The sequence below is a fragment of the Furipterus horrens genome, unplaced genomic scaffold (assembly GCF_987537825.1).
Source record: "Furipterus horrens unplaced genomic scaffold, mFurHor1.1.pri manual_scaffold_5, whole genome shotgun sequence".
Classification (NCBI taxonomy): domain Eukaryota; kingdom Metazoa; phylum Chordata; class Mammalia; order Chiroptera; family Furipteridae; genus Furipterus; species Furipterus horrens.
The window spans coordinates 151,793,527-151,820,020 of record NW_028327175.1 but is presented as its reverse complement, the minus strand read 5'-3'; the positions used below and the strand labels follow the sequence as shown (position 1 = coordinate 151,820,020).

General features: G+C 38.5%; 1 protein-coding gene and 1 pseudogene across 1 annotated transcript in view; one reads left to right on the top strand and one right to left on the bottom strand.

Moving 5' to 3' along the window:
* ANK3 (ankyrin 3) overlaps positions 1 to 26,494 on the top strand; it is a 501,644-nt gene that overhangs the window by 107,985 nt on the left and 367,165 nt on the right. The window lies entirely within an intron of this gene.
* On the bottom strand, positions 7,989 to 9,647 carry LOC150010116 (prolyl 4-hydroxylase subunit alpha-1 pseudogene; annotated as a pseudogene).

The following is a 26,494-nucleotide window of genomic DNA, read 5'->3' as shown; positions in this document are numbered from 1 at the left end:
CTTCAAAATGCGTGTTTCCTGGTGGAGAATTATCCTCTCTAGAAGCCGCAGACATGCTTCTATTTTTGCCTTTCCTTACCCATCACCATCCTTTTCAATATGCCCCATGCTGATACTTTATCTCTACTCTCCCCTTGTCCTGATACCCCCTGTGTGACACAGGCTGTGACATTTTCAGAGTGCTTTAAAGTGAAATGCCTCATTTTCTTGGTGGCTATTTTTTTATCCTACCTGGGGAAGTCCTTTCATCTTTGAACACACGAGTCTGCCTTTTCTCTCAAGGATGAGTCATAGTGCACAGATGCCTGTGATGTGGTTGTGTGGCATTTGGCACAGCGGTTGGCACTGGAGACTGCCCAGTCTCACACTCCTCTGGTATTTCCTGTCACTTGTGGAATTTGTTTCCTGTTACCTTTGCTAACTCATGAAGGTTTGTATTTTAAGCAGACACTTCCTGCTTCCGTACCACTTCTCATATACAAGACACAGAGTAATCTGAGGATAAAACAGAATGACTAAAGGGCTAAATAAATTAATCTGAGGTGGCACATTATTTCCAGATACTTCTTGGGTACCGTGTTATAATTTTTCAAAGGCATTTTCATTGATGATGGTATTTTGGGGTAAGGCTGAATTTGTCTTGATAACATAAAAATATCTTGCTGTAGCCTAGTCTCTTTCCCATAGATAAGCCCCTGTCTTAAACTTTGAAGTTGGAGCTGCTTTTAAAACAACCTTGGCATTGCTGTTTGAAAAACAATATCATGCTCAATAGCCTGTACATGTTATCTACCCTTGGCTATATAGAAAAGCTCAAAAGAACAAAGTAGGAGAGAGATAAAGGGGAAGAAAATATTTTATTATGATAAAGCTCTGTCACTGAAAATCATTCTGAACCCAAAGAAGTCACCAAAGAGTCTCTAAACCTCTAATTCATCTATAAACTGGGAACTCATGTTAATTCACACTAATTGTAGGAATTGAGAAATGAAGAGGATGGGGGCGGAGAGCATGCTGAGAATATCAGATGCTACTCAGAATAATACTAATTGATCCCAAGTCAATCTGCTTAAGCCTCAGAGATGAATGGATTCCCAGGGCATAATGTAGCACGCCCTGAGACGCAATTTTCTCAAACTCAGTTGGCCCTGGATGGGTGCATTCTGTTCTGATGGGTGAGATATTTTCCTCCTGGGAATGTTTTTTTTCACTGCAGGCAAGAAAAATTGTTCTTTAAAATATACCTCTCACCCTGGCTGGTGTGGCTTATTGGATTGAGCACTAGCCTGTGAAGCAAAGGGTCAGCGGTTCAATCCCAGTTGGGGTTGTGTGAGAGGCAACCACACATTGGTGTTTCTCACCCTCTCTTTCTCCCTTCCCCTCTCTCTAAAAATAAATAAATCTTTAAAAAATAAATTGATATTAAAAAAAAAAATAACTCTCCGTGGTTGAGAAACATAAAACCCTCCAGGGTTTAAAATTTCAAATAGCTAGCCATTGTCAAAGGTACGAAAGCATCAGAGTGCCCAGGCACCATGTTTGCTGTGCTTCTGGGATGCGTTTTTACAGCAGGCCATGGACTGACTTGCTTTCTCTTCCTCCTCCCTTCTCTGAACGAATGGGCCATTATTTTAAGAATGGTGCTAATGAGAAAAAATAATGTCAATAAATATCAGTGGTTGCATCAGGCAGGGATAAAATACATTAGTTTTCTGGCCTTGCATGCTGTCCTTCATGTCCTGTAAGCATGTGAGAGAGCCTTGGTTCACTTTCAATGTGTCTTTGTCATTGATTAATGTGCTAATAACGGAACTGGGAAACAAGATAGAACTCTGCATCAGTCCCTTCAAAAATTTCTGACAACCTGGGGGACCAAAAAGCTTGAGAACTACGGTGCATTGTTTAAGTTGCTATTCAGATTGGGAGTTACCCAGAAATTCACGTTTGCAGCTGTTATTGCATTTATTTAGGGAACTTTGCTTGCTTATGATGTGTGGATTTGATAGCGAGACTTGTAAGACCCAGAAGGGTGTTTACATCTGAAGTTCAGATCTCATTTTGCAATAAGGTAGGTGGAAGGGACAGTCTAGAGGTGGACTAACCGTGTATCCCTGCATTTTTTAAAATTAATGTTGTCAGCTTAATAAATATTTATTGCTACCCTAGTATGTGCTGACTGCCATTTTTTATCTTTTTCTAAACATGTAATTTCAAGTGAATTATATCATTTGGAATATTGCATTAATTTGTATTCCAGAATTGCTTCAAAATCAAGTTTATTAAAGGATAAAACTAGCTGTCAAAACACTGCCTTTTTCTTATCTTACTTTTACAGCTATATAATTGTGAAGCTGGAAGAACAGATTCATTTTCAAAACTAAAAATGCAAAAAGTCATTAGAGATTTAATTTATCAGCATCAAGATTGTGCTGAATTCAGCTGGAGTAGCTACAAAATTGTAACCAAAACAACACAGAAAATTAGAAGGTCCTCCAGGTACCATGTGGACACCCAGGACCTTTACAACATACTCACATAATAAAACTTAAATATATGATAAGCATAATAAAATGTTTTCGTTTTAGCAAAACCTGCTTAAAAAGAAAAAAGAACAACCACTCCCTCTAGTGACAAGATATCAATTAACACCAAAATGAAATTTGGTTAAATTCTAATCACTGGAGAAGGAAAAAACCTTGTGTTTCAGATGAAACATAATTTATGGCTGTAATCAATAGAGATTAAAGTATGGAAATATGAGTAAAAACATTTTCTTTGTGGTTTTAAGTACTGATAGGTACTTCTTGTCCACTCTCTCCTTTCCTTTATCAATGGTCTTTACCTTCATAGTATGTTTGTGTAGGTGTTTTTTTTTTTGTTGTTGTTGTTGTTGTTGTTTTTTGAGAAGCCATATTATATCGTGTGAATGGATTCAAATGTGAAAACCTGGAATTATTTTACATTCTTTAACTTCACCAATACTTAGTTTTTATCTATAGCTAGAGTTAAAATTTTTAGTTCTGACACTATATCATTTGCCAGGATTTCAGTACTAGTGATGCACAATAAATGGATATAAGGTAGAAGAAGAAAAAATATTAGTGATGTTTGACATCTATATGTACCTTTTCTCATATTTTAATTAAAAATGACATCTTCATGCAAAATGGCAATGCATAAGCAGTAGTGTGATGACCCCCTGGTAAATGAAGGTGAGATTAAGGGCTTAAGATACTTGGAAATATTGAGTGTTGAGTATGTTCTGATAAAAGTACATCTGAGATAGATGTGGGTCCCACATAAGCAATGATTACCATTTTTCCTGACACAGACCAGGAACAGAGGGTCAGAAAATGTTTGCTTCAAGAATGAATGAGGTAGCCTGACTATTTAAACAGAGCTTTGAGGAGTAGGAAAAGTCTCCGGTTGAGCAGGGCCTTACAGTTGCCCCCAGGCATCTGGCAGGGGCACAGTGGGACACTCTCCTTGAAATTTCAGAGGCTTTTATTTTTAATCCACTCCTTAGTGCAATTTCCCCCAGAAGGGATAATGTTTTAACTGGAAGTATATTGGGGAAAAGGTAATGGAGATTCTGAAATCAAGTTGAGGCTGGAAGTAAACATTGAAAGACATGAGAGGGTAGTTCTGGAAATCTGTGGTTTGTTATTTTTTTGGAGTCTTAGGCAAAATTTATTTATTTTTTTTCACTTCCATCATTGTTCAGGGACCTAGAAAAGAATCAGATGTAGTACAAAAAAAGCTTTAGCGTTTCATCTAGATCATTAGACAGCAATGATCCATCCTTGCCTCCTTCCCCTCCTCCAGCACACGTTTTATTCTCACCCCGTTCTTTGTTCTTTATTCTTCCCCTCCACTATGCCTTTCCATCAGCTGGACACTAGGGGGAAGTGTTGTGACTAGCAAATGCACACAAACAGAGAGGAATTCATAGAGATCTTTTTGTACTTATTATAAATATAAAAATATATGTATTAGCTTTTGTTTATTTCTATTGGATATAAACATTTTTTATATCTGAAGAAGTTAAGTACTTAACAGATTTTTATGGGAATTCTCATGTAATTGCAATTGTATGTGTGTACAGGACCTACATAAACCATTTCTGAGGGGAAAATGCTGAATTTAGTAAGTAGGGGTTAAGCTGCAGAAACTTCATTTATTAACAAAATATCAAGAGGAAAAAATATAGCTTTTGATAAATGAATGAGAGGTGTCACTGTGTTAACTCATTATGTAATAATAAAAAACAATGCTTTCAAATAGGAATATTTTTAAAAGTATATTAGGATTATAGTCTTGGATTTTCAATTCTCGAGAAATTATTTGTTCTCAGGCTTTTCAAATAATCAATTTACCTCATCTCTCTTATGTCCATCAAGAAATGGTATTTTGATTAATGATTATAAAAATAGTAATGCTCATTGAAAAGCAAATCCAAACATCATAAGAGTAATGATACTATAAAGAAAGTAGAAATCATCCGCAATCTATGTTACTACCCAGAAAAGACCACTGTCTATGTTGTGGCGAGTATATTTCTAACCTTTTCCCTGTCTTCTGTGTCTTCCCCCATCTTTTTGTTGCCCAGCTTCCTGCCGATTAGACAATAACCCCTTCCATTGATATTGTCAGCTCTGACCTGTCTCGTCACTCCAGCTTCTCACTGGCTCCTCAAACTCAATACCACTTTAATGTCAGTTCCAATTGCTAAGGCAGTCTGCCCACTCACACACTGTAATTCCTACATTAATTTAGGCTGCTGGATAAAATTGATGTACTTTTTGCCACATAAATCTTTCAACATTGGGAACTCTCAAACTCTGGCAAGGAATCCCCCAGGGAGCAAATTCCTGCCTGTTCCCCACTCTTGGTGACTCAGGGTCAGTGGGGGTTCCCTTGAACATCTCAGGAATTGGCTTTGTTTCCCAGACTGCCCTCGCCCCCAGGTAGTTTGGCACAGCTGGTCTTAGGCCCACAGTCCCAGAAACTCCACAGCTCCTCAAGGACAAGCAGGTGAACATTATTTAACTTATTACTCTTCCTCCCACACTTACTGATTTTTTTTTCCATAAATTGCTGAAGCAGCCAAACTTAGAAATACCTGCTGACAGCTGGAGTGTCCTGTATAACCTGGGAGGTTCCTGGGGGCATACTCAGCAGGAAAGGACATCCTGAAATGTACTTGGTACAGATGGAAGAACTTGGGATGCAGAATGTGTTCATTAACTGTTTTCTTTCTGTGAAGTGAAATTGGTTAGAATCTGTTTAGGTTTTCACACAGATTATTCAGTTGCTAGAAGGAAGAGATGTCCATCCAGCTAAGGTGGGAATTTAGGACACATTAAAATATAATCATGAATTGTCAAAGCTGCAAGGACATCAGAGATCACTGGAACCAGTATTGTTATTTCACAGAGAAGGGAACTAAAGACCAGGGAGGTGAAATATCTTGCTCAAGGCCACATAGGGCAGAATCAGATCTAGAACTTACCATACCAAGTACCACCTCTCTAGTATTTGTTCTTAGTCTACATTGGATGATACCCCTGAGGCTCACAGGGGTCTAACATTCAATAACCCTCCTGATACCTGGTTCCAATGTTTTCAAACAATGTCTATTACATTGTATTTAAGCAACATTTTATGCCAATCTCTTCCATAGGACCTGGTTTTAATGTAGAATTTTTGATAAATAAAATATTGCATTCCCTAGTAGTTGGTAGAAATAGCTACCCTAAGCTACCATGTTGAATCATATCTACAATGGAGTCAGATCCTACTCGGTGGCTAAGGCCTAAATGTCATGGCCCTTAGTAATGTATCATCTCTCAATAGTTTCAATACCAACTTATCCTCCAGCTTTGGAATAGATCTTCATTTCTTTGATTGAATTGATTGGGTTGTTTTTGAGGATCATGTTGTAAGAAAAAAAAAATACTGTTTTTAACATTAGAATTACAGAGACTCCCTCATCTTAGAGATCCTGAGACTTTCTGAGGGCATAACAGACTCTGGTCACTTTGTTTTTTTGGGGGGGAGGGCTTAGGGAACATACACTCACTCTATAGAATGGCCAAAGAAATTGTCTGCTTTTACCATTCCCTCTCTCACTCACTTAGTCCCAGCAGCAAAGGAGAAAGAAATCAGAAGCAAGGTGTTACCCTGGGAAAGATCCCATAGCTCTGATGCAGTGTCCAGAACGGTGAATTGTAGAGAGCGCAATCATTTATTCCTTACCGGTTCCTTCCTGAGTCATTATCGCTGGCTGCCCAGGACTCAGGAGAGGTGTTTGTTGTACTAGGCAGTTATTTGGTCTTCTGCTCTTAAAACGAACCTTTTTTCGTAATCTAACAACCAATCAAACTGATTGTTGTGAGGTCATTAATGGCTGAAAATGGCTTATGCAATCACATTTGCCTTCTTCCTCCCTCTACCTGCACATTAAAGTGGCTTTTTATTGCTTTAACTCAAGGAATAGAGCACCAAATGTTGGACTATTGGGAAATAGGGTAGATACTTAAAGGGACAGAGTAGAGGAGGAGGAAATTGGAATAAATTTCAGTAGGATCTTTGTGTCTTGTCCTTTAAATATAGGCATAATGGCAGACAGCCAGGACCCTGTTATTTCAGAAAGGAGAGTCCTGCTTTTTTTTTGTTTTTTGTTTTTCTGTTTTAAGCCTGTCCTGCTCATTCCAGCCTCCCTCCTCAGACCACACATGCATGGATGTAACTATGGAGGAGAACAGCCAGATGTATCAAAAGTTATTTTTAAGATAGGTAAGTTCATAAAGCACTAGTTAATCTAGGAATTAGAGAATAGAAAATACATGTAATAATCACATAGAGCGATCATTGGGAATTTCTGGCTAAGGTAGGTTTCAGTCTTCTCTCAGTTTTAGTAGATAATTCAGGTTCTCTATTTTGAAAAAGTTGTAAATGGTACCATGCTCTTATATCATGATGGTCAAAGATTTACAAGAGGCTCAGAATCTTGGAGTTTATTAAACTTCAGAGCTAATACAACAATATAACATTGTGATTGAATGGAAAGATATGCATTCTGGAGACAAACTTCAAATAAAATCTTTCTTTTTGGGCGGTGGGTACAATATTTATTTAATCAGAATGCCAGTATCATCACCCTGCTATAGCAAGGATGAGGCAAGGTATTAGCTCTAGTAAAATCAGCACTAATTTTATGGATGAAATCATCCGTCATTTAAGGAAAAGGACAAAGAAACAGACCAAGTGGTGATCATTTTAGTTGAGAAACCCCAGTGTTTTTATGTAGAACTTGCTGTTAAAAATGTTTTAAATCAAGCTATTTTTACCTCAAACAGATTTAATTCACCACAAAGGAGCTATGAGAGAAAAAGGGGATTAATAAAATAAAGTATATTTTCTTTAAAAAGGACTTGGGAGGAAAAAAAATAAACTTAGAAAATATGTGGAGAGGTAAACTTTGTATGGAATCCAGGTTAGAGGCCTAGTCTATTCCTAGTCTTCAGGCAGATCCAGAAAGTGAGAAGACTAGGCAAACATAGTCCTAGGTTCTGTAAGACATTTCTTCTTCATCCCACGGCCCATTGTACCTACCACCCATCCTCTGAGATGTAGTGATATACTGTAATCAGATGCTTAAAGTATATTTGTTATCTAATCAAAAAGTTCTTTAAAAAATGTAACAAATGTAAAAACTCCTCATTTTTAAGTCTGCCTTGCTTTGTCCTCTGTGATATCAACTGAACTTTAAGGTTTTGTATGTACAATGTGGTGACGTAGTGTTCCTTTTAAAGGAAAAAACCCCACAGAGTTAGTGATTGTGCACAGATGAATCATGGGGTGAGTTTCCTAACTCAACCAACCATGGAGTGTTGTGTTAGTCAATTGTAAGCTCTTGAAAGTTAAGACTGGGAACTGCGTCAGACACACCAGAGCACAAAAGGAGAGGAAGAGAAGCCTATTTGTCATTCCGATTCTGACAAGGTGCACGGTCTTCGAAATTCTTGCCACGTTCATGGAGACATTTATTGGATACCCATTTGCTTCCAACTAGCACTGGACATGTTGCATGCCATGTACTATAATCTCCTCCATAGGCCAATAGATTATACCAGAAAACGGCAGTTCCCTTTTTGGGCCAAGCACTAGCTCCTACTTCAGGAAATACAGTGGCTCCTCCTGCTAACACATCACTCATATAAAACAGCCTTGTAACAATTCTATTTCCTGTCCCCAGCTCTTTGAAAGCATCTGGTTCACCTTGCTGTGCAAAATCAAAATGGGGTTCGTACTGTCCTCACTCCATAATCTGCTACCTGTGATTCCTCTGCTGTGGAAACATTGAGTCCCGTTAGGTCTTACATTCTCATACTAATTCGAGACACCACAGAGTTTTCATAAGCAGAGAGCCAGGCACTCTTAGATACTCTGTACTGTGCTGTGGTCAATTTTCCAGTCTCTTTTTCTTTAGCCATTATATACTAAAAATATTTTAAGTTACCATCAGCTCTCCGATGCTTGGGATCTAGTTCAAGAAGCTTTGTTGTGAGCAAAAGTGCCTTACTGAGGTCTCCGTGCTGGTACACTGCATAGCTCAAATGGTCTAGAATAGAGATTTGATCAATGAATGGTAGAAACCTCACCTTCCTCCAGCTACTTCCATGCTTGTTCCATCCACAGAGTGTGGTAATACTCTGCTCCCGTGTAGGCCACTTTGCCCAACTCAGAACAGTTCTCAACAGTTAGAAAAGATATATGCTCCTTCTGGAAGATGACCCTTTGAAGTGGTATCTGTATCCACATTGTAGATGCCTGAAGACACAGCAGGGATTTGACTGCCTGAGCCTGATCTTCATCATTGGGGAAGCCCTGTCTCTGAGAGAAAGCTATCTGTCGTATCCTTAAGGACTAGATTCTCCGACTCATTCCACTCAGTGTTCAGACGTTTCATTAACTTGAAGGCATTTACAGGGTGCCCAACAAATCCTCTGTATCTTTTCTCACTGTTCTAGTTAGCTGATCTAAGTTCTCTGCCCATTTTTTAAATTTGTTCTGATTTGTCATCTTCTGCCTTCATATAGTCTTTCAGGGAAGTCACCAGATCTTCCTCTGTATAAATCAAACCAGTCATCTGACCAGTTGAAGTAAAAAAGCCTGGATCTGCCAAAAACTGGGGAAGTAGAATCCCTACAATTAAAACACACCGGATCACCTTGGAAGTCTTAATTTTACAGGTTCACACACCTGGGAAGTAGGACAAGCATGCTGCCTTCAAGCCCCTGTTGCCTACACTTGGGCGGGCTACCTAGTGCCTCCCTTCAGCCCGCTGGCAGCGAGGCTGGGCAGCAGAGGGAGTAAGCCTATTTTTTCAAATCTCACCTTCTGTGTAGTACCAGACAAGATACTTAATGCTTTTAAATCTGTTTCTTCATCTGATATAACAATTAGGATGACAAGATCTAATATATAAGCTTGTTATGAGTACTTGTTCTAGGCCAAGAAATTAATAAATGTATATCTCTGCTCACCCTGCCTCTACTGCCCCAGGTAGGAATCCTTTCCACCACCTCCTTCTGCTTGAGGATTTCCAGGGACAGAAACTCATTCATTTGTTGGATGGCCATTTGCACAGTTTGGGAGCTTGGATCTATTCATTCATTCTTTATTCAATAAGTTACTGAGTGCCTCATCAGTGCTGCACACTGTGCTAGAAAGCTTTTCTTTATATTGAATCCCAAGCCCATAACCCTGTACCTTCTATCCTCAGGGTTTCCTTCAGGTTCCCACACAGCAGCCCTTGGGCTAGGTGAGGCATTCTTCCATGCCTCTTCCCTTCCAAGAAGTATCTTCTGCTGTGTTCTCCAGCACCCCCTCCCTCCACTTTTCCATTCACCAACCTCAAGTTACATTTCAATTTTTAATTTTCCTTAAAATATGGCACCCTGAAATTCTTCCCCTTCTGCTGTTTGGCTACTGCTGAGTCCCCTAGGACTCTCACTTCCTCTGATGGGCACAGTCTGCTTGGCAGGATGCATCTGAAGACTGCATTTGCTCTCAGCCACATTAGATGGTAATTGTGAATTTTTTATGGCCAAACAAATGTCAGGAGTCAGTTGTACAAGAGCTCTGTGAAACAGAGGCTGTGAGAAGGGATAGTGTCCTAGGCGAAGGGAAGGGACAGCGTGTGTTAAGGAAGGAAACTCTGAGCATAGTGCTGATGAGGGTGATGCACCCTGACCCCAGTCTACACGTGACTGAATCAACATGAGACACTGTGATAACAGATTCTCTGCGGAATCGTGTAATTATGTCTGTTGTTCTGTTTAAATCCATCACAATATTTGTGGGTTGAGATTATTGATGTTGCTCTGACACCAAAAAAAACAGAAGCAACCAAAGAAGAAACAAGTAGATTAGGCTTTATGAAATTTTAAAATTTTTGAGCTTCAAGGGACACCGTCAAAAGTGAAAAGACAATCCACAAGGGTGAGATATATTTGCAAATCATTGGACAAGAAGTCAATGTGTATTTATAAAACTGCAATCATTACCATTATGTAATTTTAGAATATTTCATCACTCCAAAAAAAGAAATCCCATGCCCGTTAGCAGTCACTCCCTGTTTCTCCCTTCTTCCAGCCCTTGTCAAATACTAATCTACTTTCTGTCTCTCTGAATTTGTATATTCTGCACATTTCATATAAATGGAACCATAAAATACGTGCCCATTTCTGTTTGGTTTCTTTCACTTAGCATAATGTGTCAAGGTTCATCTCGTCGTCGGCAGCCGTCCGTCTCGAGAGACGATGGTGTAGCTTCTTAAGAGTCTATCTGCACCGCCGAGAATGGTTGTGCAGTCCGACTCGGGAGTGACACGGTATCTGTCTCCTCCCGTGTTGAATCGACATCTTGCGATGACGCTGGAGTGTCCTCTCCAGTGAAGCTGAAGCTACAGAGCCTGGGCAGGGTGATATGGAGGGTCTGCTGTTGCCCATGCAGCAGACCCCCCCTCTCTTCGCAGCTGAAGGGTCCAAGGGAAAGACGGAGTCAATACAGCTTGGCTTCAGGTGCGCCGCAGGAGTTGCCGGTGTTGACTACAACGTCAAACCGCCTTAGGGACTCCGGCTCCGGATTTTCTGTCGGGGTTTACTCCCTTAGCCTTTCCCCTGAAGAGGTATGCCGCAAGGCAGCGGAGGTTTTTTGGAGTCAGAGTTTTCCTTCTCTGATGTGCCCTGACTGGAAGATCGAACCAGCGACACTTAGCTCGCAGTCCGACGCTCAATCCACTGAGCCAAACCAGCCAGGGGCAAACACCCTAAGGTTCATCTATGTTGTAACATATATAGAGCTCTATTCCTTCTAATGGATGAATAATATTCCATTGTATGCATTTATTGCATTCCGCCTATCCACTCATCAGCTGATGAATGTTTTGACTGTTTCCACCTTTGGCTGTTATAAATAATGTTGCTATGAACACTTTTGTATGAGTTTTTATGTGGAAGTAAGTTTTTAGTGTTCTTGGAAATGTACCTAGGAGTGGATTTGCTGCTTCCTATAACTCTGTTACACTTTTGTAGCACCTGCCAAGCTGTTGTCCAGAGCAGCCATGCCATTTATTTTCACCAGCAGTGTGGGAGGGTCCTAGTTTCTCCCCGTCTGTGTCAGCACGTGTTCTGTATATCTTTCTGATTGTAACTATCCTAGGGGGTGTGAAGTGGTACCTCACTGTGGTTTTGATTTTACTACATTTACCTTTCAGCCAATGATGTTGGGCATCTTTTATGTGCTTGTTAGCTATTTGTACATATTCTGTCCATAGAAGTTCTTTGCTCATTTTTAATTGGGTCATTTATCTTTTTATTATAGAGTTGTAAGAATTTTTTTATTTTTTACACATACTAGAATTTATACCAAGGAAAATTTCTCGAGGAAGGCCTTTATGGTGATCAGAGTTCATCCCAAGAAAAGATTTTATAGGGAAAGAAAATGTGGTAGAAGTAAAACAAAAATAATTAATAGGAAGACAGAACTGAATTTGTTTCTCAAGACAACAATTAAGTTTTATTTTGTGGTGTTGAGTTTTGTTTTGATAGATGGAACATTATTTCCAATATAAGACATCATTTATATCAAACCATCAGGAAAATAAAATTTATTTACAGACGTTCCAACATAAACATTCCCACAACCAACTTAAAAAGCAAATATCAGCCCTTGGTCCTTAATACCAGAAAACAATATATTAAATTCAAAATCTTGAGCAGATCATCATGAACTTCTGTGAAAGCCTTTTGTTTCCTGTGCTATTCCACTTATCACTGTTATAACAATACTTATAGTTCTCAGGAATGAGGTTCAACCGTAGGAATAGGTGCAGAATTCAGGTGATAACAAGCCTCTTTTCAGTAAGGTTAAACTATGTAGTTCATTACCTCATGAACTCCCTTGGTTCCTTCAGTTGGACAATTTCTCAGAGGTTTACATAAAATACTATTTAAGGAGAAAAAAAAGTAAACATATTTAAAAGTTCACACAAAGTAAAAATTTTTACATTAATTGAAAAAGAAACATCCATGAATTTTCAGTTACTTGGAGGACTCACAGTGAGAAATTCAACAGCCTAAAATCATGTCAGATATATAAATTCTGACGCCATTTGATCTGAGTTGCAAAATGAGTGTACTGTACTATATAATGAGATGAGTACTCCGGGATTGGTGATGGTGGTCCTCTCCTTATGCTTTCAAGTCTGGCTGTCTTCTCTGAGGATTCCACAGGGTGGCAGTACAGGAAAGTCTTATGCTGTTAAAAATTCTATTGAAGGTGCACATTCTGGTACACATACAGGGCCTTCCAAAGAATGTAAGGCACCCTACATACAAAAGACTTTTTTGAACTAGAAGTTAATAAAAACTAGGTCAGATTTTTTTTCAAATAAAACATAAGATAGAAGATGGTTTACATTACAAAATTTGTTGGCTTTATTTTGTTTCTGTTTTATACCCACAAGTATTTTTCACACAGTGAGTGCATGGACATTGTTCTGCCTGTGATTTGATTTACGTAACACATTCCAGTAATTCTATAGTGCAGCAATTAGACTGGACTGCTGCCAAATCTTGCAAATGTGGGCTGTGAAAGAGTCACATAAAATAAAATTTTGAAAACTTATGAGCTCCTACATGTATCTATATACTGTGTTGAAATCGGGAGGGATCGTCGTCGTCGGCAGCCGTCCGTCTCGAGAGACGATGGTGTAGCTTCTTAAGAGTCTATCTGCACCGCCGAGAATGGCTGTGCAGTCCGACTTGGGAGTGACACGGTATCTGTCTCCTCCCGTGTTGAATCGACATCTTGCGATGACGCTGAAGCTACAGAGCCTGGGCAGGGTGATATGGAGGGTCTGCTGTTGCCCATGCAGCAGACCCCCCCTCTCTTCGCAGCTGAAGGGTCCAAGGGAAAGACGGAGTCAATACAGCTTGGCTTCAGGTGCGCCGCAGGAGTTGCCGGTGTTGACTAGAACGTCAAACCGCCTTAGGGACTCCGGCTCCGGATTTTCTGTCAGGGTTTACTCCCTTAGCCTTTCCCCTGAAGAGGTATGCCGCAAGGCAGCGGAGGTTTTTTGGAGTCAGAGTTTTCCTTCTCTGATGTACCCTGACTGGAAGATCGAACCAGCGACACTTAGCTCGCAGGCCGACGCTCAATCCACTGAGCTAAACCAGCCAGGGCCAATCGGGAGGGATATGCACAAGTAAAAGTAAAACTATGATATATTATTAAATCAGGAAATATGCGAGATGCCCTGACTGGTGGGGCTTAGTTGGTTTGCCATCATCCTGCAAAGTGAAAGGTCGCTGGTTCCATTCTTGGTCAAGACACATACCAGGGTTGCGGGTTTGGTCCCCAGTCATGGTACATAACAAGAGGCAGCCAATCGATGTTTCTTTCTCACATCCATGTTTCTCTCCCCCTCTTTCTCCCTCCCTTCCCCTGTCTCTAAAAATAAATAAGTTCTTTAAAAATTTTCCCTTATATTTCTTTTTTAAGTATAGTTAGTACACAATTTTATATTAGCTATATTAGTTTCAGGTATGCAATATAGTTATTCAAAATTTTAATACCTTATAATGTGATCACCCCACTAATTCTAGTAATCACCCCACTAATTTGTCATCATGCAAACTTATCACAATATTATTGACTATATACATCTTCACCTTTTCCACCTATACCCCCCACCCCTAGCAACAATTCCTTTAGTCTCTGTATCTATGAATCTGTTTTTGTTGTTTGTTCATTTCTCTTGTTTTTTAGACTCCGCACAGAAGCAAAACTATATGGTATATGTCTTCCTCTTTCTGACTCATTTCACTTAGTATAATAACCTCAGGGTCCATCCATGTTGTTGCAAATGGCAAGGTTTCATTCTTTTTTATTGTTACATCTATACCATATCTTCTTTATCCATTCATCTATCAACGGACACCAAGGTTGCTTCCATATTTTGGCTGTTGCAAATAATGCTGCAATGAACATAGGACCTTTTTGAATTAGTGTTTTTGTTTTCTTTTGCTAAATACTCAGAAGTGGAATCAGTAGGCCATAGCTTTAGTTTTTCTGAGGAATCTCTATATTGTTTGCAATCCCACCGACAGTATATAAGGGTTCCATTTTCTCCACATCCTGGTCAACACGTTCTTTGTTGACTTTTTGATAATAGCCTTTCTGACTGGTGTCAAGTGGTATCTCATTGTGGTTTTGATTTGCATGTCCCTGATGATCAGTGATGTTGAACACCTTTTTATATGCTTGTTGACCATCTGTATGTCTTTTTTTCAGACATGCCCTCCACCCATTTTTAAATTGGATTTTTTTATTTGTTTATTTGTTTGTTTATTGAGTTGTACGAGTTCCTTGTATATATTGGGTATCACCCTCTTATAAGATATATCATTTGTGAGCATATTCTTTCATTTTATAGGTTGTCTTTTTTGTTTTGTTGCTTTCCTTCACTGTGGAGAAGCTTTTTGATTTGATGAAGTTCCATTTTTTATTTTATTTTTTATTTTGTTCCCCTTCCTCAATGGGACATATCCAAAAAGATATTACTCAGACTGATGTCAATTTACTACCTGTGTTATCCACTAGGAGTTTATGGTTTCATGCTTTGCATTTAGTCAGTTTTTCAGATACATTTTATCCTCACCTAAGGACCTTTTTTTTTTTCTTTTTTTCATTGCTTTTAGAAAGGGAGGAAAGGAAGGAGGGAGAGGCAGAGAGAGAAATAGAGAAACATCAGTGTAAGAGAAAACATTGATTGGTTGCCTCTAATCCACAACCTAGATATGTGCCCTAACCAGGAGTCAAACCTGCAACCGTTTGGTATATGGGATGACACTACAACTAACTGAGCCACACTGGCCAGGGCTCCAATCCGTTTGGGGTTTATTTTTATATAGGGTGTAAGGGAATGTTTCAGGGGTTTTGTTTGTTTGTTTGTTTTTTAATGTTACTGTCCAATTTTTTCAGCACAACCTGTTGAAGAGACCATCAGTTCTCCATTGTATATTCTCGCCTCCTTTGTCATATATTAGTTGGCCATAATAACACAGGTTTATTTCTGGGCTTTCTATTCAGTTTTATTGATTAATGTCTGTTTTGTTTCAGTGCCATACTATTTTGATTATCTTAGGTTTGTAGTATAATTGAAATCAGGGAGCATATACATCCAGCTTTGTTCTTCTTTCTCAAGACTGCTTTGCCTATTTGGGGTCTTTTGTAGTTCCATATAAACTTTAGGATTGTTTATTCTAGTTCTGAAATTATTGTCATTGGTATTTTGATAGGGGTTGCATTGAATCTACAGATTGCTTTGGGTAGTATGGTCATTTTAACCGTATTAAGTTGTCCAGTCCATAAATATGGTATATCCTTTCATTTGTGTCCTACTCAATGTCTTAGAGTTTTCGGAGTACAGGTCTTCCACCTCTGTGATTAAATTTGTTTACAGGTATTTTATTATTTTTTATGCAACTGTAATTTTTTAAAAAGTTTCTCTTTCTAATTGTTATTAGTGTTTAGGGACACAGTGGATTTCTGTATTAATTTTGTATCCTGCTACTTTACTTAATTTTTAAAGTAATTTTTTATAGATTCTTTTGAATTTTCTGTACATAGTATCATGTCATCTGCAAATAGTGACAGTTTTAACTCTTTCTTTCCAATTTGGATGCCTTTTTTCTTGTCTCATTACTGTGGCTAGGACTTCCAATAGTATATTGAATAATAGTGTGAGAATGGGCATTCTTGTCTTGTTCCTGATCTTAGAGGAGAAGTTGTCAGCTTTCATCATTGAGTATGGTGTTAGCTGTGGGCTTGTCATATACGACCTTTATCAAGTTCCTTCTGTACCCACTTTGTTGAGGATTTTATCATAAATGGATATGGAATTTGGTCAAGTGATTTTTCTGCATCTATCAAAATAATAATTATTTTTATTCTTGGTTTTATAGATATGATGAACCACAGTAATTGTTTGCAGATGTTAAACCACCCTTGCATCCCCAGTATAAATCTCCTTGGGTATAATCATTTTAATGTACTGTTGAATTTGCTTTGCTAGTATAATGTTGAGAATTTTGGCATCTGTGTTCACTAGGGATACGGGCTTGCACTTCTCTCTGATTGTAGTGTCTTTGTCTGGTTTTGGTATCAGGGTAATAGGGTAATGCTTGCCTTGTAAAATGAGTTTGGAAGTGTTCCTTCCTCTTCAGGTTTTTGGAATATTTTTGGAAGGATAGGAAATACTTCCAATCAAAGTGTTTGGTTGAATTCACCAGTGAAGCTGTCTGGTCCTGAGTTTTTTTGTTGTTGGGAATGTGTGTGTGTGTGTGTGTGTGTGTGTGTGTGTGTGTGTGTGTGTGTTTACTGCTTCAGTTTTATTGCTAGTAACTGATCTGTTCAGAATCTGTTTCTTTCTAGTTTAGTCTTGGAAGGTTGTATGTTTCTAGAAATTTATTCATTTTCTAGATTGTCCAATTTGTTGGCATATAATTGTTCATAGTATTATTTAATGATCCTTTATTTCTGGTATTTCTGTAGTATTGGATGTAGTCTCTCCTCTTTCAGTTCTAATTTCATTATTGTGTACTCTCCATTTTTCATCTGATGAGTCTTTGCTAATGGCTAAATTTTAAGTCTTGCTAAAAGGTGAGTTCTATTGATCTTTTCATAGAACCAGGTCTTAGTTTAATTCTTTTTTTCTTATTTTTTCTGCCTTCTATCTTGTTTATTTCCACTCTGATTTTTATTTTGTTCCTTCTAGTTACTTTGGGTTTTCTGTGTTCCTCTTTTTTCTAGTTCCTTTAGAAGTAAATTTAGATTCTTTATTTGGGATTTTTTTCAGCTTCTTGGGGTAGGCCCGTATAGCTATAAATTTTTTTCTTCTAACTGCTTTTGCTCTATCCCTTAAATTTAGTAAGGTTGTATTTTCATTTTCACTTATCTCAAGGAAGTTTTTTGACTCCCTATTTGATTTCCTCTTTAATCCATTGGTTGTTTAGAAGCATGTTGTTTGATCTCCATGTATTTACGTTTTCCAATTTTCTTCCTGTAGTTGACTTCTAATTTCATGCCATTGTGGTCAGAAAATATGTTTGATATAATATCAATCTCTGTTAATGTATTGAGGCTTGTTTTGTGGCCGAGTTATGTGATCTATCCTGAAAAATGTTCCATGTACATATGAGAAAAAAGTGTAATCTGCAGTTTTTGGATGAAATGCTCTATAAATGTCTATTAACTAATGTGGCATTTAAGGTCATTATTTCCTTATTGATTTTTGTCTGCATGAGCTATCCATTGAACTAAGTGGAGTATTAAATTCTCCTACTAGTATCACATTACTGTTAATTTCTACATTTGTGTTCATTAATATTTGCATTATATACTTTTGTGCTCCTATGTTGGGTACATAGATATTTACAATTGTTGTATCTTCTTCTTGGATCGACCCTTTTAAAATTAAGTAATGCCCTTCTTTGTCTCTTTTTACATTCTTTGTTTTAACATCTACTTTGTCTCATATGAGTATTGTTGCCTCCACCTTCTTTTCATTTCTATTTACATGGGATTTCTTTTTCCATCTCTTCACTTTTAGTCATTGTGTCTTTCAATCTAAAGTGAGTCTTTTGTAAGCAACATATAGACGGTCATGCTTTATTTTATCCATTATGCCACCCTATGTCTTTTGATTGGAGCACTTAGTCCATTTACATTTAATGTATTTATTAATTGTTATGTTCTTATTGCTATTTTGTTCATTTTTTTTTTTTTGGTTATTTTTGTTGTTCTCTGTTCCTTTATCCTTCTTTTGAGCTCTTTCCTTTCAATTTGTTGGTTTTCTTTAGTGTTTTGATTGGATTTTTTCTTTTTTGCTGTATTTTTGTATGTTTTTGGGTTATGGTTACCATGAGGTTCATGTATATCCATCTATATCTATCACAGTTCTTATTAAGCTGATAGCCAGTTAAATTCAATCAAATTATATATGCACTACATTTTTATTCACCCTCCACTCTTTGTTTTTAATGTCAGGTTTATATCATTTTGTTTTGTGTATCCCCTGATTATTTATTGTAGTTACAATTAATTATGCTACCTTTGTCTTTTAACCTCCACATTAGCTTTGATGTGGTTGACTCACTGTGATTATCACATATTTGCCTCTACTGGTATTTTGTATATTTTTATTTCTGGTTATTGCCTTTTATTATCTGCACAAAGAAGACCCTTTAATATTTCTTGTAAGGCCAGTTTAGTGGTTGTGAACTCTTTTCACTTTTGCTTGTTTGGAGAACTCTTTATTTCTCCTTTATTTCTGAATAGTAACCTTGCTTGATATAGTATTTGAGGTTGTAGATTTCTTTCTTTCAGCACTGTAAATATTTTCTGCTGCTCTCTTCTGGCCTGTAAAGTTGCTTTTGAGAAATCAGCTGATAGCCTTAGGGGTTTCCCTTGTATGTTACTTGTTTATTTTCATTTTGCTGCCTTTAAGAATGTCTCTTTATCCTTAACTCTTGCCATTTTAATTATGATATGTCTTGGTGTGGGTCTCTTTGGATCTATCTTGTTTGGAACTCTCTGTGCTTCCTGGACCCGGATGTCTGTTTTCTTCCAAGATTAGAAAATTTTTCAGCTATTATTTCTTCAAATTTTCTTTCTGCTTCTTTCTCTCTTCTCCTTCTGGATTCCCTATAATGCAGATATTAGTGTACTTGATGTTATCCCAGAGATCTCTCATTCTGTCCTCATTTTAAAAAATTATCTTTTTTATTTTGCTCTCCTGATTGGGTAATTGTCACTGTTCTGTCTTCCAGGTTGCTAATTCATTTTTCTGTATTAAATAATTTGTTGTCAGATTTTTCTAATGTAGTCTTCATTTCAGTTATTAATTCTTCATCTCTGGTTGGTTCTTTATTATATTTTCTATCTATTTGTTGAAGTGCTTTTTGAGATCCTAAATTCTACTCTCAAGTTTGTTGAGCATCCTTATGACCATTCCTTTGCATTATTTATCAGGCAAATTACTTATCTGTTTTATTAAGTTTTTATTCTTGTTCCTTCATTTGGGGCAGATTTTTCTGTTTCCCCATGTTGTTTGACTTTCTGTGTTTGTTCTTCTGAGTTATATAAAATAGTTATCTCTCCCAGTCTTAAAAAAAGTGGTCTCTGTATAGACTGTATGTCAAACTGTTTTGGAGGCTGATTGTCATCAGGGCAGGTGAATGCTGTGTCTGGTGTGTGCTCTGGCCTGAAGGAGTGGATCCTGGATGGGCCAGCTTGGTGTTTTCCTGCTTCTATGCCTTTCTAATCTGACTGGGGCTGCCTGGTATAGATGCCTTATTGCTTTAACTCGGTGTTGTCAGATTAGGGTCTGGGTGAGGACTGCTCTGAGTGCTTGAGTCTGAAAGCCCTTAGCTCCTTTCTTTCTCTGGGTGGGGCAGCCTGAAAGTACTCACAGCTGCACTTTGCTAGTTCTGCATGCTCTCCAGGTGGGCCAGCTCTGCCCAGGTGCACAGATGCACCCCATTCACTTCTCATGGGTCAGCACTGTGTGTGAGCACCACAGAGTTTTGTTAACTCTGCTCTTTTTTCAAGCAGGGCAACCCACGTGCACCTGCAGTAGTGCCCCACTATCTCTGCACTTTCCCTGTTAAGGGAAGCCCTGCAGGCAGGTGCCATGGCATTTAGCTAGCTCCACTCTCTCTCTCTCTCCAGGCAGGGGAGCCCCACACTGGCACACAGTAGTGCCCAACAGTCTCCTCATTTTCTCTGAACAGGGTAGCCCTGCAGATAAGTACTGCAGCATTTTGCTTTCTGTGCCTTTCCTCCAGGTGAGGGAGCCCCATATGTATCCCAGCAGGTACTCAAAGCAAGCACCCTGCAGCACCCACTTAATCAATCTCTGGGTGGAGGTGCTTCTTGCGTGCATACTCTGATTCCCTCCTCTTTCTTCCAGCTCCAGGTCCAGGAGTGGAAGCTAGGGATGTGCTACAGTTACCTACAGGTCTGTCAGAGAACCTGGGTGGAGTTCCTGCCTGCTATTGCTGTGCGTGGGAGACTTAAACAATGATACTACTCATTCCTTTAGTCCTGGGTTGTTCCCTTACCTCCCAAAGTGCTCCCATGGTTCCTCAGCCTTCTCTATGGTCTCTCTCTGTCTCTGTCTCTCTCTTTCTCACTTGTTGTGTAGAAGATGTTCATTTGCCTCACAGTTGTCTCTCAGGAGGAATTGCTCTAAAGATAGGTGAACATTCAAGATGTTCTTGAGTGGGAGCATGCTCAGATTTGCCTAAGCCACCATCTTGAACCTACCTCCCACAAAGTGCTTTGATATTCCATAGTGATTTTTAATTTTTAACCAAGACTTCCCCTATTGTATATAGCTTTAAAGGTATGCTTAAATTCTTACTTGTACAATCTATTTGCCTCACTTTTATGACACATTTGACTGTCAATGAACAATAAATGTAATCAATACTTGCTGTGAATTTCTACAAAATTTCCTTGATACATATTATGTCCTGAAAGTTTTATTAGCTAGGACAATACCTAGTTCAAGGGATTCAGAATTATTCTTCATGTACAAATCCTGCTGGTGGCAGGATTAGATGAAGAGAGCAATATACATCTTAGCTGCATTTGGTGTACACATATACTCAAGGTTTGGAAACAGATCACAAACCTGGGTATAGTCATAGTGATTATATCTGTGACATATTAAGAATGTTTTTCTAAAACAGCCCATAAGCAGAATCAAGTGATTTCAAGCCTTTTTTTTTTTTTTTTTCTATTTCCTGGTCCTGTCTCTGCCCTCCACCTGCCTTACTATCCCAGGTTACTTAAGGATTGGTTTCTACTATGTATATTTCAATTTTCAGTGTTCTTTTTCATCTGCCTTTTTTGTTTTTGTTTTTTTAATCTACAATTTCTCACTCTTAGGATGTGTTTAGTATTGGAAATTTGGCATTTTGTTTTTAAATGTATGGTAGACTTTATTTTTCACCTGAAAATTAAGTGGAATGTCCAGAGATTTTCCATGTCCCATCTGCCCCCACAAAGACACAGCCTTCTGAGTGGGGTAATATTTAAAAGGGCATTGGGGTTAGTTTCTGTTGTCATTCTTACACTGTTTCAAAGGAAGCTCCATCTTCATGGCCAACCATTGACTGAAGCTGGAAAAGGGGGCCTGATACAGGAAATATTCAACTTGTTCATAAAGCTGTAATGCTTTATTCTGTAAATTATTTCTTAGGATGGTGGTGGAGCCACATGAGGTAATTTTGTTTGGTGAGAACTGGCTTCACTCTCCTCATTACTGTAAAACCTTCGAATAATGCTGATAAACATTTTATTCCCCCAAATTCATACAGAGCCTCCTCCCAGGCCTCAACCCTAATGAACACATTGTAATATTTGGTCTCATGACTGTTCAGCTTTTTTAAATGCACTCACAGTGGTTTAAAATTGTCCATTTTTATTAGTTTGTCATTGCTATTTGAGAAGGGAAATAAGGTGCTCTTCCATGTCTAGTCAGTTTCTGGAATTATTAAGGAATAAAATAATGTCTGAGTGAAGGGTCCGATGAGGGTGGTTAACTTTTTATATGTTAGCAGATGGTCTTCTCTCAGTGTGACCCTGAATCAAAAGAGGGCCCAGGAACTATCGGTTACACTGCATTAGGTCCTGTTTGGATTAATTACCTTCAGAGAATGCCTTAGAGTCAACTTAAAATTAGTACAAAATACCTTATAGACCAGCTCTCTCCTGGGCAGTTAGGGCACTTAACTCTCAAAGTTCTGAAATAAAAAGAGAGAGAAGCTGGTTTGAAGACAACTAGCATTCATCTGTTGATAGCAATTGTTACACTAATTCACCATTTGTGAAGACAGCAGCCCCAGAACCCTGAGGAACAGTTGTTCTGCCTCTTATGAACCTTAGGCCTACTTGATGTGAGGTGATCAGTGTTCATTGTGAATACAGTGTGTAGTCATCAGAACAGTAGTGTTTATTAATCACCTCTTTATACCTAGTCTGAATTTTTACTTCAATTTGTGCGATAGGTAAGGTACAGTATGGCATAGAGGTAGTTTGTGATCCAGGTGGCTTGGAAAACAGGCTGACAGGCACATGAGTAGGATTAAGTCAGAAGGACAGGGACACAGAAAAAATCATTCAGCCATGACTGGTGTAGCTCAGTTGGTTGGGCATCGTCCCTCAAAGTGAAAGGTTGCCAGTTTGATTCCTGGTCCAGGCACTTGTCTGGGTTGTGAGTTTGGTCCCCAGTCAGAGTGCATATAAGAGGCAACCAATTGGTGTTTCTCTCTCATGAGGTGTTCCTCTCTTTCTCCCTCCCTTCCCCTCTCTTCGCCCATTGTCCTTTACAAGATTACAAAGGGTCCTAATATTTGAGAGGGGGGGGATAGTTAATTTTTACGAACCAGGGGTATGGACTTGGGGGGGATTGCTGGGGGAGGGGGGTGCTGGGTGGAGGGGAACAAGGGGGAGAAAATTGGAACTGTTGTAACAATGTAATCAATAAAAAACATTAAAAAAAAAGAACAAGAAAAATAAAAAATAAAAAATAAAAATAAATAAGTAAAATATTTTTTTAAAGAATCATTCAGAAGTATTTGGTTTGACACTGGACATTTTTGTGCTGGATATTGTTCTAGGATTTACATCTTAATGATAGTTGTACTACAATTTAACATTTGTTCTAGGTTCTGTGATAAATCCTTTATACATGACTTACCTCATTTAATCCTCAAACCAATAAAGCACACATTTCTTTTTCTGTGTTTATAGGTGAGAAAACAATCTCAGAGAGGTTTTTCTGTAGTCTGGGGTCACATAGCTAAGGTGTGTGTAGTAGAGTTAGAATTCAAATCACACAGCTAGGATGTAGTAGAGTTAGAATTCAAATCAATACCTTTGATTCCAAATATGATTTTGAGTTATAAAAGATGATCTTCAAATTCTATAGAACTGATTTTTCCAGGAAATGTGATAACATAAGTTTATTATTTTTCTCTTATTTCCTCCAAGTTGATTGACTATATTTCATCCTAATAAAGTCAGTCTCTGGGAAGAAGAAAAAATATGTCCAAGTTTGGGCTGTTATAATGAACTATCCTAAACTGGGTGACTTATAAACAACAAACATTTATTTCTCACACTTCTGGAGGCTGAAAGTCTGAGTTCAGAGTGCCAGCATAGTTGCGTTTTGCTGGGACTCTCTTTCAGGTCTCAGACTACCAACTTGTCATGGTATCCTCGCATGGCAGAACATGAGGTAGTTAGGTCTCTAGCCTCTTCTTATAAGGGCACTAATCCCATTTATGAGAGCTCCACCCTCATGACCTAATTACCTCCCAAAGATGCCACCTCAGAATGCCATCACATTGGAGATTAGATTCAATATATGAATGGGTAGGGGACACAACCAAACAATAATAATACATTTAACTAGGATGACTATACCGATGGATTGCCTGGGGCAAACTGTTTACATCCGTTGTCCTGATGTGCTTGTTGATAGCACTCCCTTTCACTTTCAATAGTGTCCCAGTTTTGACAACAGATTATAGTCACCCTCAGTTCTGCCAGAACAGATCTGAGGAGAACAGAATGGTAGGTTTGGAGTCCCTGAGAAGATGGCTAGCCATCTGCCTTGCTTTCCCATGGACCACCTGCTCCACCTACGTCAGTTATCTTTAGAGGAATAGCAACTTTTGGGTTTGGACTGTCTTGAGTCTAGGTATTATGCCCTGCAGATCAATGAATTCTCAGGTGGCATTTCCTCGCACTTCTGTATCTAACTATCTTGGTTCTCTCTTCTGATTTTCTTGGCAATCAGCCTCTGGCAGTGTCAAAACTTTCCATTCAGAACTTAAAGCCCATCAGCCATTGACCCGTCAAGGGCACTAATCAAATGCATTGGTCAGAAAAACTTGAAATAATAGCTCTTCTAACAAACACCATATTCTTATGGACCCAATAAGATGCTTAAGTAAAATTGCCAAGAATTCAACTTTGTATGACTGTTAATGACTCATGCATAAGTAGATCTGGAAATTCATAGAATAAACAGATACTCTTACTAGGCTTCACAGACAAGTAGAATTAGCAGTCTTCAAACTTTTGCTTTGCCTATAAGAAAAAGAGTATGAGAATCCAAGTAATTTTTTAAATTTAACTTTCACTTCATCCCATATTTTAACTCAAAATTAATAAAATAGTAAATAATCTATACTATTAATATTATATTTCCTTATGTTGCTATTGTTTTTCAAAGAAATTTTGCATCTATTTATTTGATCCTCTAATGCTTCTGTGATTAAAGTAGGGCGGTAAATGTATTTGTTTTATTGAGGAGGCACTTGAGCTAGGGAGAGGCTAAGTGACTTCTCTCAGTTCCAAGTAAAGCCAATGCCAAAACCAGCAAGTGTCCTCCCAAACCAAGGCTCTTCCATACAACCAAAGTAAGTCTTGACTGTCCATTTCCATTTCATCAGCATGTTAACTCACAAGCTTAAAAATCATGCTCACATTGATTATACTCAACTTTGGAGTGAGGGCACGCATCCTTTGCTGTTTGGACTGGTTATCCCTTTTTCCCTTCACATCCCCGTCTTTCCCTCGGTTCAACATTTCATTACATAGGTCTCTTTCACCTCCTCTCTCACTTTATCCTAGTGTTTTAGAGAAGCAGGTAGAAATAAAGGCTGCTTGGAAAAGGGAAAAAGCACCTGAAGTTTCAATGTTTACAACTGAGTCAATGATTGTCAATTAGTTGGATTTGATAGACCACGAAGATTCAGGATCATAACTTCAAAACCACATGACTTCATATTTGAAGATGGGGGCCCTGTGATCTCATTAACTTTTGGCACTGGAATTATAGACAGATTTTAATACTGAACTTCTGGACTGCCAAATGAATCATTGTTAAGTTGTTAATATTATCCAGTAAAACATGTAGAAGTCTTCACATAAAGAGTAGTGCTTGTTTCTGGGGGTTGATTAGGAATTGGTATTGGATTGCTTTTCTCACAACATGGAAGACAAGTTAGAACGTGTTCTCCTTTCAGGCAGGGAAAACTCCCTATTAGAGTTTCTCCTTTGCTTGTGCGTATTTAGTGCAAGCAGATGTGGTTTCCAAAATGTCACAGCCCATTCTGTGACCATGGAAACTAGGTTGGAAACCACCCAACTCTTCCTATTGATGTAGAAGGGAGAGAATATTATTGATTTATTCAGGGAAACTCAGTGTGTCTCATTTCCAGGCCCTTCTTAAGTCATAGGATGTGATTTCAGTGCCGATGGAGTTTCTGGAAACAAGTGTCACATGACATTGCCAGTAAGTACATGTTCTCAGGGTCATTCTTACAACTTTGGTGCCACTGGAAATGATGTCACAGCATGGCGATGAGACAATTAAATCACTTAAAAGTTAACTGTGAGAAGCAAGGAAACTAGGGAGCATCCTACTTGGGAATGTTTAAGATAAATTGTTTCTTAAGGCTCATGTGTCTTGGTACTGAGCCACGAAAGCAAGCCTCAATACCCTGGAAATGATGAGTTGTGTCTACAGAAGCTAACCATATTTCACAGGAATGCTGAGCACGGAGTTAAGGAATAGCTTCACACTCAGAATTTGATAGAACTGTGCTCCTCATGCTTGGTTGTGTTACAGACAGCCTCATTGTTTTAACTTCATTTTTCAATATGCCTGTTTAATTCAGTAATGGTCCAAACAGGATTTTGAGGGACTTTATAAACAGCTATCAGGAGTTCACTGCCTAGGCTTACTACACGAACATGCGATTCAGTTAGCCATTTAGAATTGGGCTTTGGAGGAAACAAAGCAGGTGGAGATGTAGCTGGTTGCTGCTGGTGGGGGACT